This window comes from Lathamus discolor, chromosome 3 (assembly GCF_037157495.1).
Source record: "Lathamus discolor isolate bLatDis1 chromosome 3, bLatDis1.hap1, whole genome shotgun sequence".
Taxonomy (NCBI): Eukaryota; Metazoa; Chordata; class Aves; order Psittaciformes; family Psittacidae; genus Lathamus; species Lathamus discolor.
The window spans coordinates 75,523,293-75,550,901 of record NC_088886.1 but is presented as its reverse complement, the minus strand read 5'-3'; the positions used below and the strand labels follow the sequence as shown (position 1 = coordinate 75,550,901).

At 37.3% G+C, this 27,609-nt stretch overlaps 1 protein-coding gene across 3 annotated transcripts in view; it reads right to left on the bottom strand.

Annotated features, from left to right (window-relative positions):
* FAM171B (family with sequence similarity 171 member B) overlaps positions 1-27,609 on the bottom strand; it is a 191,242-nt gene that overhangs the window by 93,065 nt on the left and 70,568 nt on the right. The gene's annotated exons all lie outside the window — the stretch shown is intronic.

Below are 27,609 nucleotides of genomic sequence, written 5' to 3'. Positions count from 1 at the left end.
AGTGTACAAAAATCCTCCCAAAACACCTGAGACTGCATTGGACAAGGTAGAAGGAAGTGTACCACAGAGAAAATATATAGCTGGAAGTTTTTATATTTGAGAAAACACAAAACAAGATGAAGAGTCACAGGGAGCAATTGCTCCTTTATTAATTTTTATTTTTAAGTGAAGTTCACGTACGCTTTGCTTGGGTTGTTGAATTTGGGTTGCTTCTGCAAGACATTCATATACTGGCAAGTTTCTGGAGCCTTACTTTTATTAATTCCTCCAACTCAACAAATGGTTCCAGCATTTGAATGCATTTCCTTTATCATTTTTTTCGTGTTTCATATACTAACAACACTAGCACCCGCTGTTCAGAGGTCATGTAACATTTTCATAAGCGATACATCAGCATATAATTTTTATAATACATGGGTGGAGGCACAGAGCCTGTATACTGAAGAGTACATTGGCTAGAACAAGTAGGAAACAAGCATTCTCCTAAATTTTGGACTTGCACACTTTTATTCAAAATCTCTTCAGTATCAGCACAAAGAAACAACCCATCTTTCTCAACATAGCTCATCTGGACAATCTAATGATTTCACTCAGCGCAATAGCCTCAACGTTAATAAAAAAATTCATATCCCTTTAAACTAAGTACATTACAAAATCAAGTTGAGGAAGAGAATAACATTTCTGTAGAAACAAATAATTGAATACAATACTTGGCTTTTGTTCCCTTACTAGATTTATTGAGAAGCTGGAGGCCGAAACTCTTTTGTTTGTTTTTAATTTAATGCCAGTACCTAGAAAAAACATCTGGTTATTCTACACAATATTATAACTAAAATTACCAGAAAACAGAACATATTTCGCAGAGAGTACTGAATGTACCTCTCAACTTTCTCAGGTTTTATTTTCAAAATAAGGGCTGTTCACTGCTTTTCCATAGAGAGGTAACCTTTGCAAAGGATTCAGTCTAAGTCATCTACTCTTACTACCTACTTGGTGATGTAACTACTATTAATTTACCTAGAATATAATACATAGGCAGTCGTGGCCAAAAAAGCCAACAGATCATCAGATGTCATTCAGAAAGGGTACTGAAAACAAGACAAAGTACTTAATTTTGTGACTGTACAAAATCTTGCTGCATCCACATCCTGAGTGCTGAATGCAGGTCTGGTCACCTTGGAAAGGATGGACACCTCTAAAAAGGATGTAATCTACTAAGAAAAGGCCCATGAAGGGCAATTGAAAATATCGAGTGGATAATAGCTTCCTAAACAAGCTGGGCTTCTTCAGAGGAAAAGCAGAAGACTGAAAGCAAGCGACCACACAATCAAGATTCAGAGAAAACTTCAACAAATTCATCATCTGAAACCTAAAAAGCAGAGACAATGAAGGAATATACCCTCTAAGATGCCCTCAGTTCTAGATGCCAAGTAAGAAGAGAGGGCATTCTTTCACAGGCAACAAAACACTTGGGGGATTCTGATTAACAATGGTTCCTTTTCTTTTGCTGCTCCTTGATTTTTACTCCACTGCTCTGGTGTGACTTTCTCCACTATTCACTGTCCTTCTGGGGGTTGTACCTTCTCTCATGTCTTCTCTGCAGTCGTGCCCCTGCTCAGGCACCCCTCCAGCCCTGGCATCTCTTTTCTTTCTCTTCATTTCCTTTGGCATCTCATTCTCTACTGTTCATCCTGCCCATGCATACTTCTTGTTTCTCCCTTGCCCCTGCTGCCCTCACATTGTCTCTCGTCTTCTGCCTAGAGACTGCCACCCTTGCTTAATATATTTTTTGTAGAGGTGCCAGAAACTTCCCTAACTGGTTCAGATCTAGTGCAGAGTGGGTCCACTGAGGAGTCAGTTGTGTCTGGCCCAGGACAGTCCCTGACCTACACACTTAGAGGTCTCCCTGAGGTCCCTCTGCTACCAAACTCCTTCCAATTACACAGAAACAGCAAGAACAGTTCAATCACATGTTCATCCTGACTATGCTGTCCTTTACACTAAAGGGCTAGACAGATCACCGGCTTTACACAGTATGGTATTCTTCTGTTTTTGACTATACAGTCAGCCATTAAATACGCCAACACTCCTTTGACTAAAAACCATGGCCAGAAGCAGATATTAATCAAATATAGGTATATGTTCAGAACCCTGATGAAATCCCCATTTCACGTATGAAGCTTCTGCAAAATCCATTTATTTTCTGTTGTGGTTTGAGCCCAGCCAGCAACTAAAGTACCACACAGCTTCTCACTCACTCAACACCCCATCCCTGGTAGGATGGGAAGAACTGGAAAAAAAGTTAAAAACCTGTGGGTTGAGATAAGAACAGTTTAATAACTGAAGATAATAATAAGCAATAATACTACTAATAGAGAGGGGGGAAGAAATAAATCTAAATGTCTGGGGAAACTAGCATTTTTAAACCCAGGTGAAAATCTAGAGAAACAATAGAGTACTAATATTTCTTATTATCAGTTATAAGTCATGAACATATTTATTACTGTGTTCCTAAAAGGACATTTTCTAAATGGAAATGTCAGTTCCTATTTTTGCAATAAATTTCCACCAGTATGCAATCTCTATTTGTACTCATATTAAATAAAAATAGTTTTGTAAAATACTTCAGCCAATATCATCTTAGTTATTTGCTGTACATTTAAACTAACAAATAATTTAACAGAGCAATTTGTTTCATTCTCTCTTTTAAAGATTTATCAAAGCCTTTGCGATAGAAGCTCCCTAGTTACAAATTTCCTTAGGATATTATTTCAGTAACTTTCTCATCGAAAAGAAAAATTGCAGCTGTTGTGCTTGGTTGGACAAATTTTGGCAGGGATGTATTTGTATCTTGTGAATGATGTCACCATCTTGTGACAAGCTACAGAATGCTTTTGGCTGGGTCAGCTTTTGTCTAGGCCACAGTTATCTACATTTATTTTAAACCCTTAATTTAAAATATATCTTTAAAATGTGCGTCCTTGCAGACATGCAGCAATGAAAAGTAATTTTTTGTTTCATTTGAGTAGTTAATTCATGATACCAATCAATACTATATGTTCCTTCTCAATAGAAACAATTAACACATAGTATCAGTTTTACACAGAAGCTGGGTATTCACCTTCACCCCTGAAGAAATACTCTCCCAGCACATACTGTGTTTCAAATAGTTGTGTTCTAGTAGGAGAATTTTGTCCCCAACAGGGCTGATCCCATGCATTAATTTTGTCAGCAAAAGCAGCAGTTGTCTAAGGCCTCAAAAGGGACAGCAAAAGTAACCAGAAAAGGAGAAGCTGTGTGAGAAGCTCCGGGGAAAAGACCACGCAGCTGTCAGGCATCCCTCCAAGAGGGCTGGGCACAAAGGAGAAGGGGAAGCACACAGAAGAGGAGGCTGAAGACTGACCAGGCTGCCACCTCCGCAGAACGGAATTTTGCCATCCTCAGGCCTGACGACTAAATAAGTTAATTCAGTTTGTTTCATGAGCTGGAAAGCTTCTACAAGCCCTGCTTTTAAATGTCTGGTAAGGAATACAGAAATCTTTCCAAAGCATCACATCTACTACTTGCAGAGAAGAGGAAATGTTCCCTTGGAGTAATGAATAAGGGTGGTGAGGGACAGAAAAGGATACAGCCCTGTCAGGAACCTTAGCAAAGCAATACATTTTTCATTGGAGCATTACAGTTTTCTCAGAAATGTTAACTACCTCTCCCATCTGCAAGACACTCTCTGCCCTATTTGGGAGCAACCCAAATAGGCAGCTGGAAAGTGAGTTTCCACTTGCAAGGATGTTTATGTTGTTTGGTTTGTGTTGGGTTTGGTTTTTTTTCCCCACAAACTTTTGATTTATATAAGTAGATGGGAATTCCGTCTTCAGATTATTTTCTCCCTGAAAGATAACCATGAAGGAAAAAAAATAAACCTATTTGGTGATACCATCTTGTACAAAACATCCCATGGTATTTTTCGTCAGGAAAAGTTTGCTTCCTACATTAAGAATTAAAATCTTTTCTGCTTAGAAATTTATAGTGGATTTTAAACTCACTGAAGACACTGAGTGTATATGCTAATCATAGATTATCAGTCAAAGCCTGGCTTCAACTATATTCCAATTATTCTAGGAAACTTCACAAATATAATTTCTGAAAGCACACAGAATTGGAATAAAATGTTCTCAAATGCATTTTCCTTACTTTTTTTTTTTTTTTAACTCTTTTGGTTTTTTGGTGGGTTTTTTTTCCCTCTGCAGTGAGTGACATTTATACAGCTGTTTGACTCTCAGGAATTTCAGCAAAATACAGTTCCCCAGAAATAATGTAAGATTTCTGCCTAAAACATTATGTTCCTCTCTGTGCATTAACTGTCATCCTCTGAAATGATGAATATTCTTGAAGAACACATTTTAAAATATATTCAACCTTCAAAGTTCCAGTTTTGTTTGTGCTGGGGACTGTTTCAACTTGGTGTAATAATAGGGAAAAAGCAGACTCCACTATGCAATTGAAAATGGAAAATTTTGGAAATTTTTGGAAAATTTGGAAATTTGGAAAAAAACATAAGCAATAATACAGAACATATTTTATATTCCAACAAATACGGAACATCACTGAAACTTTTCTCCAAGAATAACTTAAGCTATTGGTGTGGGTTCTGAGTGATGCAAACCCTAACTGAAAAAGCTGAGAAACCATTCCACTCTAAAATTTCAGCTAGAGATTTGATAAATACAAAATACTGCCATACACACTAACTTTATTTGCTACATTGCTATTTTTTCAAGTTTGACTCCACTCTCTATTTTCCTGTAGCCTACAGACTGAAAACTCTCCGCACCCCAATCATTTCCAACTTTTGCCTCATTAAGCTTTCGTCAACTAGTTTAAAAAAAAAAAAAAAAAAGCTACTTTTTTCTATAGGCACCAGCAAGTCTTTGAAGGAAATGAAAGCTATATTACACAAGGGAAAAAAAGGTTCTGATACAGCAACTCAGAAAATTTAATTTTCCTATCTACCTTTTCCAATACCAGAAGCAAGGCCTATAATGAAAGACTAGATTTAATAATATAGCCTCCTAGTATCAAACTGCATCCATAGTAAAATATTTGCTCAGAAGAGCATTGTTAGGATTTGCATCAGACTCGAATACAATATTGCATTTAAAACACAGGGAAGATCTGCTCTCAGACAGAATAAAAATCACAGAATTCTCATGTGTCTGTTTCCCATCACACACCGCTGTGGCTTTCTTTGAAAACAGAAAAAAAAATGGAAAACCAGAAGGCATGTTATTCTGAGGGAACATGTTTGAAAATGCTGACATTAGGTTTATGAAAGCTAAGAGCTGAAATCTTAGTGACCCCAGTCACTGAAGCAATGAAATAATAACAACAAAATTTAAAAATGTAAAAATCCCAAACAACCTAAACGAAGAGTCAAAATATTCATCAAAGCATAATTTCTGCTATGTCTCTCTTGCACTGACCCTACAAATTCTTCTGTAAGTGTGACAGCTCCTTTCTTGACAGAAGCAAAATACAAATCTGAATTTTAGAACACATCTAAAGCAGAGACCATTGCTGCTTGAAATAAAAGGACTAGTTAGCAAGGCAAGACCTACACCATCCTTTGGACTAACAAATAAATAGAAACTGAGGAAATGACTGGGCACACATAGTGGTTTTACTGATTTCAGAGCAGCTTCCCTGGAAACAAAGCCAGACAGATGTATCCGCAGAATAACAGTTAAGACCTAGCAGAGACCAAGTCATTAGTTATTGGTACAGGTAAAGCTACTACAAACTGGAGATTTTGGATCTGGACCCTCTGATAGCATATTTATATATCTATTGACTATAAGAGAAGCCTGGACAGATTAGCTGCTCAATTTACACACTTAAATTATATGCCTATAAGTAAGTGGTATGAGTATTTCCATCTGTACCTTGTTACTTATACAAATTAACATTACTTACTTCAGAGTGCTTTACAAAATAACTTGACTCTCCTTCAAATCCACTCCAACAACAGTAATTATGTACTATGGAGAAATGACAACTTGATTCATTCTTTCATAACAAAGTTAGCCAGATTTAAAGTTCCAATATGATCTAACCTGACTTTCTGACTCTGTCCCTTGGCGTACAGGTTTCTGAATACTTTAGTTTGCCTGTTTTAACCAAAGACACAAAAAACTGACCATTTTCTGTTCACCATGTCTGCCTAACTCACTGCGGAAGCACAAGATGTTGCATGCAATAACCTTCAGTATACTTCTGGCGTTACTGCTTTGAAATTAAGAGAATAGACCATAAAACAGATTTATTTTCTGTCATTCAAAAATATAAGCTAATATAGAAAAAGAAGCTAAACAGGGAATATTACTTTCTACCCACAATCCATGCATCTGTTATGCTGTTGTCAGAGCATATACAAAATGAGAATACTTTCATATTAAACTTACTACTGCTCAATCTCTCAGAAGTACCATGTATTCGTATTTTCTCTGAGAAACATGACTTCTGAAGAGTCAAAGCCACCGAAAGTCTCACACACAAATCTAACTAGCTATTTCATAAAAACACAGGACACTCATAATTTATTTTCTTTGCATTTATTTCCATCTATTTCCATCTCAGAGAGAAGTCTGTATTTTTACCATACCATGTCAATTGTGACTTGTAGATACTTTATCTTCCCTAGTAGATGACATCATCTACCTTAAAGAACATGAGAATGAAGCAGCACATGAAGAATGGCAGATTCGCAGGAAAAATACTTTAGACAGGCTTGAAGAAGAAATTAAGATGGATTTCTACTACCAATCAGCTTCAGGAGAAATTTGGCACCACCATCAGCATCTCAGCATGGCTAGGTAACTAGAACTGCTGTGGCTGCTGAAAGAACTGTGAGTAATCAAAGTGCAGCCCGGCTCATGACCTCCAATTCTTCCTCTGAATGTCACAGGAAGATGACTCATTTGCTCCAATAAGGGAACTGTGAGGTATAGAAAAGGTTTAACCTTACCATTCAGCCAACATTATAGCTCATTCACAGATGATTCCTACAGCAAGCCATTCTTAAAATAAATTTTTTAAAAAAGAAAAATCAAACATTTTCTAAAATATTTATAGAATGTTTTCAGAAACTGATACAAAATAAAAACAACCCCTAAAATATTTTGAAAATGAAAATACCATGAAGAAAAATGCATCAAGTATTTTTATTTTTTTTTTGCCTTTTGCATCCTCTTCATTCCTTTGTCTTTTCACTTCACTTGATGCTGAGTGCAGCTATGAGATTTTACAACATTTGCTATTTTCCATCACTAGCTTTCAATGCACTCCATTTTTTTTTTTCATTTTCGGTGTATCAATTTGTCAGGTGCCTTATGAAGCCCAGAATAATAAGTATTAACAGGAGTTTGTCCAGCATTTCTTATTCTAAAAGAAATAAAATTCTAAAAGAGCAAAAACCAGCTGAAGTATGCAGTTCTCAAGCATGATTTTTCACTTAAATTGCTTCACAGGGTTGTTAGAGATTCCTCATTACATGCCGTAACTAACCTTCTGGATATGACATAACCAAATACCTTTAATTGCCATTCCATTATGAGATATTTGCCACTAACTTCACAAAAATAAAAAAAAAAACCCAAACAAAAAACCCCATTTTTCTTAATCTCTTTGAAAAACATGATCTTGCAAAGGACCTTCATCCTACACAATGTTCTGTGTACATGGTTTTCAAACCCAATCCAGGATTACATTTCTACAGCAAAGAGTAGAACCTGATTCATATCACTATATCAAAAAGAGACAGGTATTGTAGTGGTGAAACTATATTTGTAGGAGTATCAAATTATATAAAAATTAATTCCTCATCTTTTAGGTATTTTCCTCTAACTTTTAATCTGTTTCTAAATATCACAAAATAAAAATATGCAATTATCAGACATCTGTTATATATTAGAACAATTACTGTCACATCTGTTAATATTTCTATTTTCCCCACAACTTTTCAGCCTGGCCATCTAAATGATGCTTTCTTTGAGATGAGCACTACTTTGTTATAATGCGTTTTCTTTTTGCAGGTGTTTCTATGCTTTCTTTGAGATGAGCACTACTTTGTTATGATGGATTTTCTTTTTGCAGATGTTTCTATGATGCCTAGCACCTTGCTCCAATTTTCTTACAGCAGGCAGTCTTTTGGTCATGAGGAAAGTCCTGTTCACAAGAGTTACATATCTAAAATGCACTAGATTCCTACAGATGTCTGAAAATGCAGGTCATACGTGGGAGCAATGCCAAGAAAAACAATCTCAGCTTTTTGACTGAAGTAACAAACATCAAACCCACAAGGAGAATCAACAGTCATCTTAAAATAAAGAAAATAACTAACCACCTAATCTGTGTTAGTACTTTCCTCTATGTTCCCAATGTTTCTAAACACATACTAGACTCTTGTTAAAAAAAAAAAAAAAAAAAAAAACCAACCAAACAAAACCCCAAAACCCCACATAAACCAACCAAATAACAAATAAACCAAACAAAACCAACCAGGAAATCAGTAAGAATTTACTGTTTGCTCCTAGTATTTTAGCCCCAATACACAATGATTCAGGAAGACATTATGGAAACACTGGCTATTTCAATATATCTAATATATTGACACCACAGTGGAAATTTTGGTGGGTTTTGTCACCTATTGCCATGCAGACAAAATGACTGACAATTAAATTCTAGGGGGGAAGAAACTCTTCTGTACTCACAAGACCAACAGGAATATTTATTAGCCAAGTCTAAACTGTAGATGCATAAGGCAAGTCCAAATATCATAGAATCATAGAGTAGTTAGGGTTGCAAAGGACCTTAAGATCATCTAGTTCCAAACCTCCTGCCATGGGCAGGGACACCTATCACTAAGAATAATTAGGTTACACTAAATATAAATTAGTGCAAAACAATTCCTTGTTCTTATGATGCCCACTACTTACAACCTGAGCATTTTACAGAAATTACAATTTGCAAAAGGTGCAGTGACCACTTTTTAGAAATGGACAACCAAACACTGTGATGAGCAATTTAAAAATGCATTCGATTTTGAAATCATAGGGCAGATCCCAAAAGCATTTGTATGCTTTCATAAAAACCTGTTGTTTTGAATCTGAGAGGGCAATGCCTCACTGCTCTGTACTGCTTGACCTGTCTACTCCCAACAGTGGTAGCAAAAGGCTTGATGTGAACTTATTATTTTCAGTTTATAGTAAAATTCTGTCCATTCACATTGGACAGTTATGAAACAGCTGGTCAATGACAGAGCATGAACAAAGCGACAATTTGATGAGTTTGAAACTACAGTTTTCCTCTTCGGTTGTGGGTTTTTTTCTTGAAGCAGCAGCAAAATGCCAGAGTAGACATTATCTACATACGGTAAATACCTTAAGACAACATCCTGAAGGCAATTATACTCAAGACCTGGTTAGCTACAAATGCATCATTTTAATTGTTGCATGGACCTTCTGCCATCAGGAATAAGCAGGCACTGACATGTCTTTCCTCTGAATTCTGTTAACGCCTATTCCCATGGCATTGCAGCCCTTTTCTTGAGTCCAGGAGAAGCTGCCACTGATATTTGCAGAGACCAGCCCAGTATATCTCTTGTTCACCAATTAACGCAGTTTCTTAAGATTACTCCGAATGAGGCGCTCTTTCCTTTCACTTCCTTTCTAACTTCGTCAACAGAAACAACATGTGAAAAGTACTTTAATATTCAGGACAAAGATGAAAAACTAAGTAGCTTTTAATCACCCATATTTAAGCATAGCGGAATTAAAAAGGGGATTTTATTCAAAGAGAAAGATCTATGTAAAATTGCTGAGAATCCGGATGTAACACTCATTCAGTTAGCGTTTCTCTGCAAGGAGGACTCCAGTTATTCTAGTAAAAGTATGATACAGCTAGTTTCATGTTTTCTTTGAATTAATCATGCCTACTTAATATAACTTCTGCCTGCACCAATAAGAACTCCAGATGTGACCTTTTGACACTTTTTATCTAGAACTGTACCTTGCGCTGCATCAAAAGGAGCGTGACCAGCAGGTCGAAGGAGCTGACCCTGCTCCTCTACTCTGCTCTCATGAGACCTCACTTGGAGTATTTGTGTACACTTCTGCTGTCCTCACATAAAAAGCACATGAAACTGTTGGAACAAGTCCAGAGGAGGGCCACGAGGATGATCAGGGGACTGGAGCACCTCCTGTATGAAGACAGGCTGAGAAAGTTGGGGCTGTTCAGCCTGGAGAAGAGAAGGCTGCATGGAGACCTCATAGCAGCCTTCCAGTATCTAATGGGGGCTACAGGGATGCTGTGGATGGACTATTCATTAGGGACTGTAGTGACCGGACAAGGCGTAATGGGTTAAAACTTAAATAGGGGAAGTTTAGACTGGATATAGGGAAGAAATTCTTTACTGTTAGGGTGGTGAGGCTCTGGAATGGATTGCCCAGGGAAACTGTGAATGCTTCATCCCTGGCGGTGTTCAAGGCCAGGTTGGACAGAGCCTTGGGTGACATGGTTTAGTGGGAGGTGCCCCTGCCCATGGCAGGGGTGTTGGAACTTTATGATCTTAAGGTCCTTTCCAACCCTAACTATTCTATGATTCTATCTTGCACAGAAGATAAGGAGGGGTGATGGACCAGAAACTCTGAAGGCATTATGATTTCCCTTTTTTTTTTTTTTTTGAAGGCAGACATAGCTTTCTTAAAAATGTGTAAAACAAAAGAAAAGCATAACTTGGGGTGGAGGGGGAAGATTAATTTTTTTCTGAGAGTGACAGGAGTCTTTCCACTGACTTTGATAGAAACAGGATTTGGCTCTAGAAGAAATACATATCAATACATAGGGTGCAACTTCATACTGAAATAATTAAAATTCTGCTAAAATGTACAGGGGAAAAAAATGTGTTTCTATAGAAGACATTGGCCTAAACAATTCTACAGATGTCATCCAAGTGACAACAAAGTGGGCAAAGCAGGGTCCAAACAGCAAGACAAGATCTGGGAGCCCCAAAAAGGTGAAGCAGGATGATGCATGACCTGTCTTAAAAGCAAAAGGCAAAGCTTAGAGCTGGCCCAGATCAATAAATTTTCTTTATGGCAAGCATGGATTTTACTTTTCATTAGGCAATGACATACTAGAGGTTTTACTGACTACTATCCATAGGAAGCTACTGCAGATTCCATCAGCAGAAGTTGACACAGAGCCAGCCTCCAATATTAACACTGCTTGCCAGAAGTCGAGAAACAGGACACCTACTGACAAACAGCAATTTGCTCTTTGGAAGCTACGATACATTTAAACTTGAGATGGTTTATCTATTTTGGAAGTACAAGAGACACGGCTTTTCAAAACACTATTTAAATCATTCTAGCAACACTATTTGTATTTCAGTCTAGATTACTATATTTGCGTTAAGAATACAAGCTGGTCATTAACAATATTTCCTGTATGTGATTATTTCATTCAGATTCACAGAGATTCATTGTTTGTACATGATGGAGAAAGCGATTAAGTACTGGACCTCATAGTAACACCAGAAAGGATGTGATTCTTTCCTCAAAGAGGACTTTCCATCACCAGGAAATTAAATGTTTCTTCTGGCAGACAGTAAAGTACACACAGAAATAAAAATTAATCTGTAGGCTTACACTTACATGCTTTCTCAAAGTTAATTAAGACAGAAGGTTACCCAAGGTTCAATGAATGAGGCAATACCCACTCAGGAAATGATCTCAACTTGCAAGATACAAAAAATACAAAATTTAATTTGTTGAGCAGATTAATATATATAATGGATTCTTGTACTGTCCTGTGGTGAGGACAGTACAAGGCGCTCTGATTTTTTTTTGAAAGCATGACTCTTTTAAACCCTGTATGAACACAGGAAGGGCTTACACTAGAGGAACACATTCTCAGAAACAAAATTAAAAGTTGGATAATTCACAGAACGAGGATAGGTTCTGTCAGCTTAACAGGTCAACTTACCTAGATATCAGAAACACATAGGGTGAAAACGTGGCCCCAGTTCATGCAATGACAATGCAAGAACTGAACTATGTATGTGAAAAATTTCCCAAGCTTTCAGGTGAGTGAAGATAAAAAGTTAGATTAAGACTATAGCAATGGGAACAAAAAATTTGTGTAACACTGAGGTGACAGAAGTTTCTTCTCCATCTACTAGTGACTTCTACAATTACTAGTGACTTTGCCAAGAATTCATTTTTGGGTGTGTTTTACCTTCTTCCTTGTCACTATAGCACCAGGATGAAACAGAAGGGCTGACAGGAGCAGATGCTACTTAATTGAAGGGAAGGGCAAGAGGGCAAAGGCTTTAGATAGGTTTTTTTTATTCCTAACAGTCATTCTGTCTTCACTACTATGCTTTGTTCTTCAAATTAATCCAAAACAACATATTTATCAGCTCTGTGCAATCCCATCTTCGCTGAAGATACATCGATACTTGGAGCTTCTCTGTGACAGCCTCAACTATGCATCTTAGGAGTTGGTGGTACACAAAGAATTTATATTCTGGAAATTAATCTAGTTAAGAAATCGGGAGTAATTAAACCCTAGAGACTGAAAATACCTGGGATGTAGCACTTGGCTCTTCTGAGAGCAGTGTGACAAAAGGCCACAGTGGAGCACTTTACTAGATTCTGTTATACAAATGTAGCCAGGTAGATTCTTCAGTATAACACATACAATCCTGTTTCAGTTCAGGTGTTTTCCAGATTACAAGAAACACACTACTACTCATTTTCAAATATGTCTCTGTCACAATCCAAAATACTGAGTTACAAAAAGCATTTTAAATACATCTATTATTCCATATATACATATAATAATACATATATTATTCCACTTAATTCCAGGAACCAATGACTAGAAAAGAGGAGCATAAACATTCTGGGAAATCTACATTAAAATTAACTTTGAATATCATACACCCCTACAAGTCTAGGATAAAATAATCTAAGAGATCATCAGTGATGTTTTAGGGTACTTTTTATGATGTTCACATCCTTTGAATACTCTATAATTAAAATGCATGTAGAGAGAGACAAAAGAGTTCATCACATTCAAATCTATAGCTATGGGCCCAACTAGGTAAGGAAGTCTTCACAGGCCCTTTTGAAGACTGCAGCCCTGGGATCAGGACTGAACTTCTAAGGAAGTATCTCAAAAAGTTTACCGGCATTGACTCATGACAGAGTCGCACAGTTTGTTCTTAGATTAATTTTCTCTTACTTTTTTTGTAGGCTCTAAAAGTACACACAAAAGCTGAAAAGCATAAATCTAGCTCATGTTTTTGGTAGGACAAATCATGCCTGTGAAACACTAACAGAAAGGTTTATGCATGAGGTAGTAACATAAAATAGATTTTTTATTTCAACTTGTTAAATGTGTTTATATAAGGTCCAAACAAAACTAACAGGCAATAATCACCCTCTCCCACACAGTAAGTCTAAGTAAATCTGTACTGCCGCTCCATTCAGAATGGTATAGGTCACTGCATACAAGTTTAGGAATTCCAGTGGGTCACTGAATTGCTTACTAGCTGCAAAAACCAGTTTGGAGCCACTACTATCAAATGTCAGGGATAAGGAGAGGAATGCTTCATGTTTACTTCATGCTTCTCTGGCTGGCAGCCAAGGAACTTAGAACCACAGAAGTAAATCTTCATTCATCTCACCCTTATAGTCCTAAAACTGTGTATGCTGGTACTTTATCAAGTGCCATGCACTGAATAACTAAAAGCCTCCAAGCACCTTTAAAAAAAATACAAAAGAACCTTAAAGAAACTGATTTATCAATCCTTTACAGTCTTCAAATTTATGCCACTAATAAAATACGGTGTGTGTGGTGTTGTTCAGTGGGAAGGTATGCTGCTGTCTTATTTTGCACAAGAAATAAAATCTCAGAGGCTTACCAGCCTCATTTTACACAAGGAAAAATAGAAGTCAGAAGACTTACAGTGTTTGTATCAAGAAAAAAAGAAATTATGTATGCAGTGTGGAGGCAAAAATAAGAACAGACAGTAGCTTTAAAACTGTTTTAACACTTCAGTTCTATAAAGCAAATACCAACATTTGTGGGAAAGGCTAAAACAAGCAGAACTAAGCAACGCACCACCAATCATGTTTAACACAGACTAAGTAAAAGCAAAATGGTTTAAAAAGCTAAGTTAGAAGCCCTTCTGAATCATGTGCATTGATAGCTGCTCTTCATACTGTGACCTGGTTGTCTTGAATTAGATTTTCAGAGAGGACTACTATCAATTATAAGCTTAACTGGTGGTATCAGATTTCCTAAATTACCAGAAAGCAGAAAGTCCTAGATTTCTCCTTAAGTGTCCATATGAAAATTATTTCAAAAGTTTAGCTATTCAAGTATTAGTCACATTTTACTTCTTGCCTTCATGTCAGCATATCATGGCATAGACTGAATCACATGTACTAATCACTAATCACATGATTCTTGATACATATTTGGAAAATTACTTTCAAAGTGACCATGGTTCTTTTCAGAAAAATCTTTACATTCCCACTAAAAATTCTGCCTTTTTCTCCACTAAAAAGATTAGCTACATTTTAAATTGACCATCAAACACTTACTAGAGCAAACACACAGTGCCTTGATCGGCATGTCTTCTAAACAGAGTTTTTTTTTCTCACATCAGAAATGTTAGCAAGAATCTATAACTGATATCTTAGATGGGCTTCCCATGCACAGTATACAGAAAGTGCTTCCTTGGTTAGTGTAGTGCATTACAGACACACAGTTTTACAATAGAAAACTGTAGAAAAATCATCACAAGGTACTCCTACTCTCCACACACTCCACTTGTGGACCTTAAAGCCAGATCACTTCAATAGAATGTTGGCACATCATATAACAGAGGAAGAAACAGGGGCAGAGGTGGAAGATGAAGAGAATACCCCAGACTGGTACCAGCACTAAATAGAAGGTATATAATTGAAATGCTGCATTCAGTAGCCTTTCCTGCTGCTCACAGCCTTCCCACATTTACCCCATTATCTTTCCCCTCTCAGCCAGAACAACTAGCATAATTAAAAGCCTAAACTGATCCAGGGTTTAGAAAATACAGTCCTCCTTTATGTGTTGCTTTCACACTGAATTAACTCAGACATTCAGTTTGCAAAGTTCTAGAAAAACAATTGCTCTGGCAGATCAGAAGCAAGGGTAACTCTGAACATAAAACTTAAAAGACAGCCATACTATGAGAAAGGCATCTCGTGGAACTAAAGAACATATGCAAAAGGAAACAAGCCCTGCATTAGCTGCAGACATTTCCTGCACAGCTTGGGAGATTTCCCACAGATGTCACTCCTTAATATCAATAAAATGGAACCACACAGAATGAACAATTTACATGTGTCATTTGTAATGGGTCATATATCAGGTGATGATGCTTCAAGTATCGATGCAACAGCAAATTAATACCAATAACCTTGGAAGAGATAAAGCAGAGAAGTAAAGAACCTAATTCCCATGAACATTAATAACATCCATGGAATTTTGTTAGGGACCCTCAGCCCCCAGAAGTCTGAAAAAAAAAAAAAAAAAATCAAGATTCCAAATATGGATTTAGAAATCTTACAAGAGAATGGAACAAGCAAACATTTCAGTGTTCGACAACTCTTAATTTTAAGCCTAAAAAGTATATGCAAGGGCCTTATGAGCACCCCCCCTCCTGGGGGCCTGTCTGTTCCGTCGCAAGGCCAAGTTAGAGAGTGTAGCTGGCGACTGTCCCCATTCCTCCACAGAAATGCAAGGAAGCTCTCAGGCAGCACCACAGCCTAGGGTCAACTCCCCTCCCTGTAGAACCCACTTTTAAACTTAGCCTGTACCATTTGCCCCCTTGCCTGAGCTACACCTCCTGCTGTGATCTAGCTGAGCCTATGCCCTGTTGATCCAGCCCACCTGCATGCTGATATCTTGGCCTGGCATCAGTTTGTCTGTGTCCCTGCCCCAATCACAATGGGGCTGTACCTGACCCTGATTCCTCTCACTGGGCCTGCCTTGCTTACTTCATGCATTACTTTCTCTTGTGGAGCAGTCAGCACTCACTGCTCTGTGACTGTCTAACCTTATATTTTCCCCCACGCATTCATGAGGGAATATGAATCGTAGAACATGATTTATAATGGTCTAATTACAACTGAAAAAACGCTTCTCCAGCTAACTTAATAAAGCTGAGAGAAAGCATAGAATTTTTTAGGTCAATCTGACATTTGGTGCAAGCAAATATTATCTGTGACAATTAAACTGTGGTCACATCATCTCAAAATGAATATGGAAAAGCTTACATCTGTCATCATTGACGTGACTGCTAACATAACAGGAACACTTCAGCTGTGCCTAGCAAGTGACATAACTGACTGGCAATGCATAGGTATGGATAACCCTTTGACTCAGCTGTGATGGAACAACAGGATATCAAGCAGAACAGTAAGGCTTAAAAGGAGTGGATTATTTACAACAGCTATAAACTTTATAAACATCACAATAAATAATTGTGGAGACTTGAAACTCTAGGGTGAGTATTAGACTAATCTAAACAGCCTTCAGGGGAAATGTATTGTGCTTTGGTAGTTCAAATCATAAATTTCTCATACCTATTTCAGTCATATAGTTCTTCCTCAAGATACCCTGGTCAAGTGACAGGCCTCCACGCATTGTTTCACTTCTCTTGTTTAAAGCATTGAGAAAGAATGGGACCACTTACATTAAATTGCCGATGCAGTTCCAACAGTTAGGGAAAAAAAAAATAAAAAGAATAAAAAAAGAAAACAAAACCCAAGAACTTCTGTGGGGTTATATTCCACAGAATCTGTTCTGCCAGTATGTTATTTTTAACATACTACACTTATTGAAAATTCCTTGTCATCAGCAACATGGTTCATTTCACAGTGCTTCAGAATTGCAATATTATCTTTTCCATCAATACATGTTACTTGTGCTAGAACCAACTTTTTTAACTAAGACCTACTTAAAAAAAAGACAAAAAGCAAAAGAATAAAACAAACCTGTTTTATGGCCTGACACAAACCTTCCAGAATTAGCAACTACTTTTGGAGTCAGGGAGCAGGAAAGCAGCTCATATTTACAATACGTAAGAAATTAACCTTCCACTGAGTATCATTTCCTGCATATGCCTAATCTGAAGAAAGTCTGATATCTCTTCATCACAGAAGGAATTGCCTGTATTGAAGACCAGGCTATTTGCTGGATCTCATAATTACTGGGGTAATCATACATTAGAACTGTTCTGAACAAGTGGTACTGGTCTAGTTTTCTGACAAAGACACATTTCTCATCAGCTACGATGGCAGCCAACAGTGAATCCATATACCAGCAAGAATTATAGGAAGGCTATAACAGCCATACTTGTGCCACAACCACAACTTGTGCTTCCATTAAAAGCAACTGGGACTTCGGAAAGCTGTTCATGAGCTTTTGCAGAGAGTCAGTGTATGCTATCACATTAGCAGGGTTCTGATGTAGGTAACTATCCACAAGTTACAGCAGGAGAAACCAGAGCATGACAGTAAAAAAAACCACGACCTCTTCTGAGGCTGCTGAGTTCTACAGTAAGACAGAATGGTGGTAAGTAACAAAGTAACAAATACAAATAAGTAACAGATACAAATAAAGAGGAAAGGGGAGGGGGGATAATATTAAAGTGACCATGAGCCAGAATATAACAGAAAAGGGGTATATGAAAAACAGAGAGAAAACAAGTATATGGAGCAAAGACAGAAGGAAATGCAATGAGCTAAGCACACATAAACATTGATTACAGAGAATTCACATTACTTCAGTTCCAGACTTTTATTTAGCAGTAATAACACTGATTCAGTTACAGGTATTAAAAAGGAGTTGAGAAATAATCTGGTAAACTCAGACAAAACTAACAAATTCCTGCAGTATGGCTGAACTGTATGCAGCTGGTAATCAATTTGACCCTCAAAACTTTCATTGCTAAACACCTGCAATAACAACTAGCTTGACAGCTCAGGGGTGATACATGACCAACCTATCAATCCTTATTTAAATTGACTAACATGAGTGGCTATTAAAATATCTGCAGCTTAATAAGAGAAATATGTAGTTCTACATAAAGTGATTCAGAAAACACATGTGACTACCAACAGAGGTACTATATGAAAAGCATAGTTCAGTGACAGCAATCTTTTGAACCCACAGCAGAATACATATTTAAGGCTACACAGAGAAGGACATCAGTTCATTAAGCACAATTTCTTACACATGTAAAGCACAAAGTGGGTTTAATTTCTGGAATAACAAATGAGATTTACCTGTGGTTCAGCTGAGAAAAAAACAGCAAAGTCTCTTGCTAAAGCTAAACTGAGAAACTCTTAAAAAGATGAAAAATAAACTAAACAGTTAATTAAATGGCTTGAGCAGCACACAGGGAAATGATCTGCAGATATGGGCCAAGTCTGCAAGCTGCAACTAGCATTTCCTAATTACCACACATAAAGAAAGAATACTGGCTGAGGCAGCCCACAGGCATGACACAGGTGCATTCTGTATGTCCTTAACAAGTCATCTCCATAACTAAAATTGAACTGAGAGACTAAAGAAATTACCACCTGCACAACTTCTCACAATTACACCTCCATCTTAGGGCCCAACTGTTAAAAATGCTGGGTAACCATAAAGTAATAGAATAGTAGAACTACAGAGGTACTGCAACACTGTGTATGAGCTTTTCATCTTTACTACTTTTTAGTCCATGCAGATTATTGGTATCCCCCCAAAAGCCTACAAAGAACACACTGCACACACTCCCATGCTTGCAAACAAACAAAATATGAAGAAATAGAAGTAATAACACTTCAAAGCTTAGCTCAGTTTTAATTTGACAGTACTATGCAAGTACACTCCTCACAGTTGTATCTCCAAGAACTTTATGAGAAATACTAAACTTAATAGCAGATTTATGTGAACACACATAGTCATCTAGACAAAAAAGCACAAATGGCTGCAGCTTGATCTGAAAATTTCTGGACTAAGCTTTAAGTAAGACTGTACCATTAGATTCTTTACATTCCCTTCTTAAAAAGGAAGACTTTCTAATGGAAAGTAGGCAAAATTACACATTTACACTTTTCCAAGGGCTCATTTAACAAATATTTACTTCTGCAAAATTTGAGGGGGAAGGGAATTAACCAAGTTCTGATAACACAAGGAGAACTCACTGAAACCCTCCATTCTTTATTTTGAAAAAATATGTAAAACAATTATATTAGCTTGTCAAATAAAAAATTATTCTAGCATTTCATATTTATACCAATGCACACACATATGCAGCACTAGTTTATGGAAAAATCTTACTTTGTTAAGATATGAACACTTAAACAAAGCATTGGCACCCCATCCCAAGCACTTCACTAAATTTTTTTTATCTTACCACCAGTTCACAGATACAGGCACTTGTCTTCTTTTTTTGACAAACCCAACAATTTTCCAGCTCCTTCTCTAACAATGACCAGAGCTCTTCTTAGAAGGTAAATTTGCTATGAGGAGTAACTTCTAATGAGATGGAAAACACCTGAGCAGGAGGGACACCTGTAGAACTAGTGGAAGAACAGAAGCATTCTGGTCTCACTCCACACAGTCAGGATTCAAACGACAACATCTCAAGAGCCCTGCACTACCTTAGGAAAATTCTTATATGAGTGGTCCTTTATGTGTCATGATGCTCCCCCATCTTGTTGCCAAGTAGCCTGTTCCATCTTCTGCTCTTATCTGAGGACTATACCTTCTCTCTGTTGAAGGAGGAGAGGGAAAGAGTAAAGAGGGTCTCAGCAGCAGGGAGCTCCTCTGTCAAGCTCACTCATGACTTTTTCCACTTTCCTCAGCACTCTACCCTTTTCCATCTGGGATAAATCTTTCAGGGGAAGTTGTGGTATTGAGAGATTGAGTCAAATGATTTTGAAGGAGAAATTGGGTGATCTCAGGAGGAAATGGAAAACTTAAAACCTAAGCAATGAGAACCATATTGGAAAACGAAGAAAACTGCTCTCTGGGGAAAATGAACCTGACCTCAATAGCGTAACATTATAGTCAATACTTGTGCCTCTAACATACTATTTTTTGAATGTTTATTCAGTTTCTTTTGGAAATTTCATGACAAAAACTGAAATCAGTTCTCTTACATATGGCTCAGGCAAACGTGTTTAAAACATGCATTGGAAAATTTCAGCAATGCTGATGAAGAAGGAAATGGCGCTGGCTCACAATTCTCATTAAAAATTTCTGATAATTTATTTCTGTTCCTTAATAAATTTAAACTAGAAAATAATCCAAATATAATGCAGAAAGGTCTACTTAATTACTTTACAGTGCTCATATGTCTATATTTAATGTATGCATGAATTTAATAAATACATTATATTTTTCTTGCATTGTCATATCAGTACTATCCTTTGCAAATTAAAATTACCTGCAAAAATGTGGAAAAAATAAGGATAAAATATAATTTACAGCTAAAACTAACTGTTGATTCACTGATAGCTATAACCTTGGAATTCCAAGATGAATTTTATTTCTTAATACTGAATTTATTCCACCTCAAGTAGTAAGATATTTGTCTCCTGAAATTAAATATGAATCTAAGAAACCTGTAGTACTGCCTAGGTTCTGCAAAAGGAATGGAAGGAATTCCATTTTAAATCTCAGTTTGTGTCAAAGTGTCATAAGCACTTTGACCTTCCTTATGAAAAAAAGACCAAATGAAATCAGAAATTCTGATTAACTACTTCTTACAAGTCTGTCTTCTGTATTTCTTTGTACTAACAATTTATACATAAAATAGTCTTGAATTTCTCTAGTTTTAAAATATGCAGGTTAAAAGATCTGGAGAAGCAGACTGAATTTAGCACTTCTAAACTATGAGTATAATCTCTTCCTTCTAGAAACTGGAATATAGATGAGAAAACAACTTGCTGATAATTTTAAAGTGAAACCGGTAATATTTAAAGACTTCAAGAGAAACAGATGAGTAAAAGGTTTACTGAGGAAATATTTAATCAGCAGAGATTTGGCAAAGTGATCTGTAAATTAATCTTTGCATTTTCTGTAAATTAATCCTTGCTCTTTTCATTACAGGAAAGCAATATCCCTGCTGCCAATCATTTTGCAGCATTCGCAGTGCTCAACTGCACCTTACCATACATTGCCCCAACAGACTTACTGTTTTAGCAACAGCTTCCTGTACTTACAGGCCAGATACTACAATAAACTTTTACATAAAACTACAGCAGATTTCCTATTTTGATGCCCCTAGGATACTTTTCTTTCTTAGCAACTTCCAGGTGTCATCATAACTTATATGTAATTCTGATAGATATCTATGCTGAAATGACTGCTTTGCAGCCCTTACTGAGCTTGTAAAATGCAATAGGTTTTACAGGAACTGCATTTGTTCCTTTCGCTGTGACGTAATCATGTGCCACAAAGAAACTGAGAAGCTCTTGCCTGTATTTTCCCAAGCACATTAAAGGAAGCTTTGCTGTGTACATCTCTGTTAGAAATAACAACACTAAGTTACATTCATTTACCACAACTGCCTTCAGTCTACTTCACATGAAACCATAATCACTATCCTGTGATGTCCCTTTAGGAAAACCTCCACTCACCATACCTATAGCATTCAAATAACAAACATTTTGGGAAGTTACAGTGTAATTATTCCAAATACTAAGGTGGTTAATGTCCAAGCCAGGATATTGCATACTACATTATCTGTTACATAGATTACCCAAAAAAACAAGTCCCAGCAACTGGATACTCTTTAATAGCAGTTATGTGATTTTACAGGGCCAAAAATCTGAAAACACAAACCAAACAAATTAAAAAACACCCCAAACAATTACTGAAATGAGTAAACATGCTGATCTTCGCTCATGCTTTTGTCATCTTCAAGCAACCTGAATAGAAATAGTATAGTCATGGTTACACCCAGCAACACATTGAAATGGTTGGATTTTACAGTGATTTCCATTCCAGATGACAAAAGAACAAAATGAAGTTCATAAATGTATGAGGAAAGCAGATTTTTATACTGATATGAGAGTTTACCACAGTCCATAGATCTCTGCTACAAATGATGCTAGAACTTGTTTCATAAAATAGCAGCCAGCTTCCATTCTGACAGCAAGTGCAAAGTCTCACCAACTCTGGCCCATGATACAGAGGCCAAGCATTGGCTTCTACCTTTTCTACCTACACATTAATTTAGGAAAAAAGGATACAATTGTTGGTTTATGTTCACAAAGCTAATAAAGAATTGCGTACCTTATGTCAGACTGTATTCTAATCTTTTTTACATTACAATGCCTACAGCAATTAGCTCCAAGGTACTGAATGTTGCCTGTTCTGTAGAGCAAATTGATGTGATTGTTCAAGTCATAAAAATCAGCTTTTTTTCAACACTCCATTGTAGCAGCTGCAGTTCAATATTTGTGAGGACTTCATGGAGTTCCTCAGGGGTCGGTGCTGGGACCGGTGCTGTTTAACATTTTCATCAATGACCTGGATGAGGGAACTGAGTGCACCCTCAGCAAGTTTGCTGATGACACAAAACTGGGAGGAGTGGCTGACACACCAGAGGACTGTGCTGCCATTCAGCGAGACCTGGACAGGCTGGAGAGTTGGGCGGGGAGAAACTTGATGAAATTTAACAAGGGCAAGTGTAGAGTCTTGCATCTGGGGAAGAACAACCCCATGTACCAGTACAGGTTGGGGGTTGACCTGCTGGAAAGTAGTGAAGGGGAAAGGGACCTGGGGGTCCTGGTGGATAGGAGGATGACCATGAGCCAGCAATGTGCTCTTGTGGCCAAGAAGGCAAATGGCATCTTAGGGTGCATTAGAAAGGGAGTGGTTAGTAGGTCAAGAGAGGTTCTCCTCCCCCTCTACTCAGCCTTGGTGAGGCCGCATCTGGAATATTGCGTCCAGTTCTGGGCCCCTCTGTTCAAGAAGGACAGGGAATTGCTTGAAGGAGTCCAGCGCAGAGCCACAAAGATGATTAAGGGAGTGGAACATCTCCCTTATGAGGAGAGGCTGAGGGAGCTGGGTCTCTTTAGCTTGCAAAAGAGGAGACTGAGGGGTGACCTCATCAATGTTTACAAATATGTGAAGGGTAGGTGTCAGGATGATGGAGCTAGGCTTTTTTCAGTGATATCCAGTGATAGGACAAGGGGCAATGGGTGTAAACTGGAGCATAGGAAGTTCCACGTTAACATCAGGAAGAACTTCTTTACTGTAAGAGTGACAGAGCGCTGGAACAGGTTGCCCAGGGGGGTTGTGGAGTCTCCTACACTGGAGATATTCAAGGCCCGCCTGGACAAGTTCCTGTGTGATGTACTGTAGGTTACCCTGCTCTTGCAGGGGGGTTGGACTAGATGATCTTTTGAGGTCCCTTCCAACCCTTGGGATTCTGTGATTCTGTGATTCTGTGAACAAGGAGTTTTATATTAAAAGTCCAGTTCACAGAGCTCTTTAAAGGGTTACAAAAAAAAAAACCATGTCAGCATCTCTTCCTGTCTCTGCAAGATCCTTATCACTAGCCTTTTTATTATTATGATTGCTCTTTAAAGTTGAAGTATATTCAATGAAGTTTTATTATTATTTAAAAAATTATTGTACTTTCAACCCCCATAGTCCCTAAAATAATAAAGCAAAACAGGCATAAAAATAAACAGTGTTTAAACTTCCCAAATACAATTAATTTACAGCATGCATGCATACATAACCTGAAATTATGTGTTCTTAGATCTTATGAAGTATTCTTTTTAGATTAAACTGGGAAACTTGTACTTGTACAAAACAAAGTACTTGTACATTTACTTCAAAATCCAAGAGCCTGAGCAGCTATGAATCACACTTCTCCATCCTATGGGCAGCTATGGGCTAATGATTTATACATTAACCTCAGTTTGACTTGCCATACTGACAGCAATGTGGAAATACATGATTTGTGAGGTAAAGAAAGTTTAATCCATTAGAAGAAAAATAGTAAGTGAAGCACACCACACTAAAATAAATAAAAGGACTAAAAAAATAAAAGAATCTTCCCCACTAGATTTTCATGCCCCTGGATCGAACCTTTCTGGCCACCAGATGTCCACCCACAAAGATCATGAAGGGTATCAGCTTATGTCTTAATAAGAGAGAAGATAGGATGGTTTATGCTGGCTTCTGAGCAAGGGCAAATTTCACCCAGAATGTAAATCAGATTTTATGTATGACTCAGTTTCAGGCTATTACCTAATGATTCCTACTGCTGTCAGAAAGATCATGAAAAAAACAGATTTTGTCAGGGGTATAGCCTAAACGATTTCATGAGGCCCCTGGCAACCCTATTTTTCTGTATTCCTATAATGCTAACATTTTCATACCGTAGCTGAATGTGAACCAGAGTATTGCTTCACTACTCTGAATGGTAAAAGTGGAGACTGAAGGCCAGAGCATCAAAGCTGACCATGAAACCCCATGACATAAAATAGAGGAAATGCTCCATCCAAATGCAGCCGGTGTCCAAGCTGGAATTCTTCAAAATCCTGGCATTGTTTCGTTTTTCAGACAATCTTGTTAATACTAGGAAACCACAAATGCCCAAAGAACAGCACAGCAGTATGATTGGTAGTATATTTTGCATGCTGCATGATGAGTAGAGAAAACAGGACAGAGTAAAGCTGATGTTCTAGTGTGTATGTCCTTTGGCACAGACAGAGGAGAGGGATCTGAACTCTCTGGATTCCTGGGTGTCATGGTTTAAGCTCAGCCAGTAATTCAGATCGATGAAGCTGCTTGCTCATTCCCTTGTCCTGAACCCAGGACACTGAGGCAACTTTGAGCAAATCAAGTTACGTCTAAAATACTGATTTTATTATTTTGGATTGCTTCTGTGCTCTCAGTCAATATGCTTTCCTCCTTCATATTCCAAATCCATTTGAAAGCAAAGTTCACACCCTCGATGCCTTGATTTTTCATAGAACCATAGCCACTAGGACTGCTTATTCTTTCACTGCTTATTCTTTCAGGTCAGCACTGTCCAGAGACATTCAAACTCCAAACCTGGAGGTATAATAGATATCTTAATTTGAGAAACACTGCTTACTATTTCTATTGTGGTGCTATAACAACACAACTGTATCATTTCCAGACATCAGATAGTATTTTTAATGGCTTTATGCTGCATATTTCAACAAAAATCCTGAGATCTATCTGGGGATCTCAGGATTGTTCTGCACTGTGTAACATAAAAAGGTCCTTTATAGTGTGGTTCTCCATCAAACATGGGACCAGTACTCTACTTTGCAAAGGTGAAACTGCAATAAACATTCACGAAAAATATTGCAGCACTTAGGTACTAAATTATTGGGAGTGAAGAGAGATACCTTCAAACGAGAAAACTAGAATAGAGTCATTAAAAAAATACACTTTTATTTTAAATGGGATAACAGTAGCCATTCAGATATATTTCTAGAAAACAAAACAAAACTAGACCCCCGTAACCACAGGAACTTCCTAGCACTAGATATGAGAGACAGGGGTTCTCTACACAAGTATTAAAAATACCTTTATCAACAGAAGGCAAAATGATCACAAAGGGGAAAATGACATTATAATATTAAAGGAAACATCATGCACCATAGCCTTTGGTTAGCCAGTCATTGTTCTTTTAGTGCACTATACAGTATGGTCACGGGTAGGTTGCGTTTAGTCTACCTTCTGCCTTAGACTCTGGAAACAAGAGGTGGTATTTTCATTCCAGCTTTATGTTTCACCTCTCAGCAAAAACAAACAACAAATGAACCCAAAAATAACCCCAACAAAGAATGCAGAAACGTTTTGATCAAGCTAGACTCCCTATGACACTGCTAAAGCCATGTGTATTTTAAAACCACCTAAGAGCAACAGAGAGAAAATGCTAATGAAAGAACAGCACAGCATTTCACACTACTCCATCTGCTTCCAGGAGCAGATGAAGCATTCACCTCTGTTTTCCAAGACTTCATAATGCAATATTAAAACTGTATGGTTGTGAACTGACTGATACAGCTCTTGTGGGATCAATTACTTTATGTAAATACACTGAATCTATCAGAACCTCCTTGTACTTCAAGATACATTTCTCTGTATTGTAGACAGCACTAATAAGAAAAGCAGTCCATCCCAATTGATGTACTTCAGCAATTTTAAATCACACTTATCTTTTTGTGTTATCGTCAAGTACATAAAGAATCTTCTTATAAAACTGTTGCAAGACACAAAATATTTCCCAGAAGGGAAACTGTATAGTCACAACACCTCATTGCTTTTAGAAAGAAGACAATTATGAATAATATGATGGTAACTTTCAGAATATACAGCATCAATCAAGTTCTACCTGAGTAATTATAATACTGTTTCATAACCTCATTAATTTTGTCTGCAGAACATGTCTCAGATTTCTGAAATGCAAGATTTCTTCCCAAAAGGATATTAGCCATCAACGTAAGTTCTTGGTAAATTACTATGAATCAGATAAGAACATCTAAGTCGTACAGAAATCTTTATTTTCTGGACCAGGATTAGGATGTTGAGGTCACAGAAGGTATTGTCTGCAAGCTGGCAAGATTTCTTCTATGGCAGTTGTTGTTTTGAAAGAATTTATAAATGCGTACAAGCTGGTAGGTGTAGGAAGGCTCATGTCAGTAAGCATTAAATTTTTGTTTCCTTCCAGCAGGAAGCCAGCTCCCTGCTTTCGCTTTATTGCTACTTGAATGCACATCTATGCATTTCTTATGGCTATATCTTCAGATTTCAAGATATTCTCAATTCTTAATGTAGTATCATAAAGAAAGGAATGAATTTCTCTACAGAAGTCAACCAGTGGAGAAGAGCTTTACTGTTAAAAAAAACAAGATTAATTACAAGCAGGCTTACTTTCAAAGTGCAGAAATAGGAAAAATGAGGTAAATAACTAGTTTGTTACAGACCATATAAACTTACAGTAGATTTAGAAATTAATACAGAGCTCATATAAGCTATGAACTCTCAAGCATTTCATAAGAATAGTGAGAAGAAAAAGGTAAGCTTTAAAGAAAGGCCAGAACTTGTACGGATAAGACATACTGAGGAAGACAGTGCAATGTTTTAAAATACTATAAAGGTGTTTTGCTGAATGCAGTCAGCCCGCATAATTCATAATGCTCTCCAATTGCTCTCTGTTGGAAAATCAGAATCAATAAATGCAGTACGTATTATACCATTTAGATGCCTCTTTATTCCTCTCTTGCTCTGTGTATAATTGATCATTTTACATCAAAATAAGCTATTTTACTCAAATATTTAGACATCGGTTAAAGATAAAAATCTCATAAATGTTCAGTCTTCAGGTTTTCCATGTCACAGCTGGCCACTAAAATTACACACAGAGGAAAATGTATTTTTATTTCTGAAAGTCACAACCTTTTCACATTGCCTATCTGCTGTATCTGAGAATAGATTTGGCAT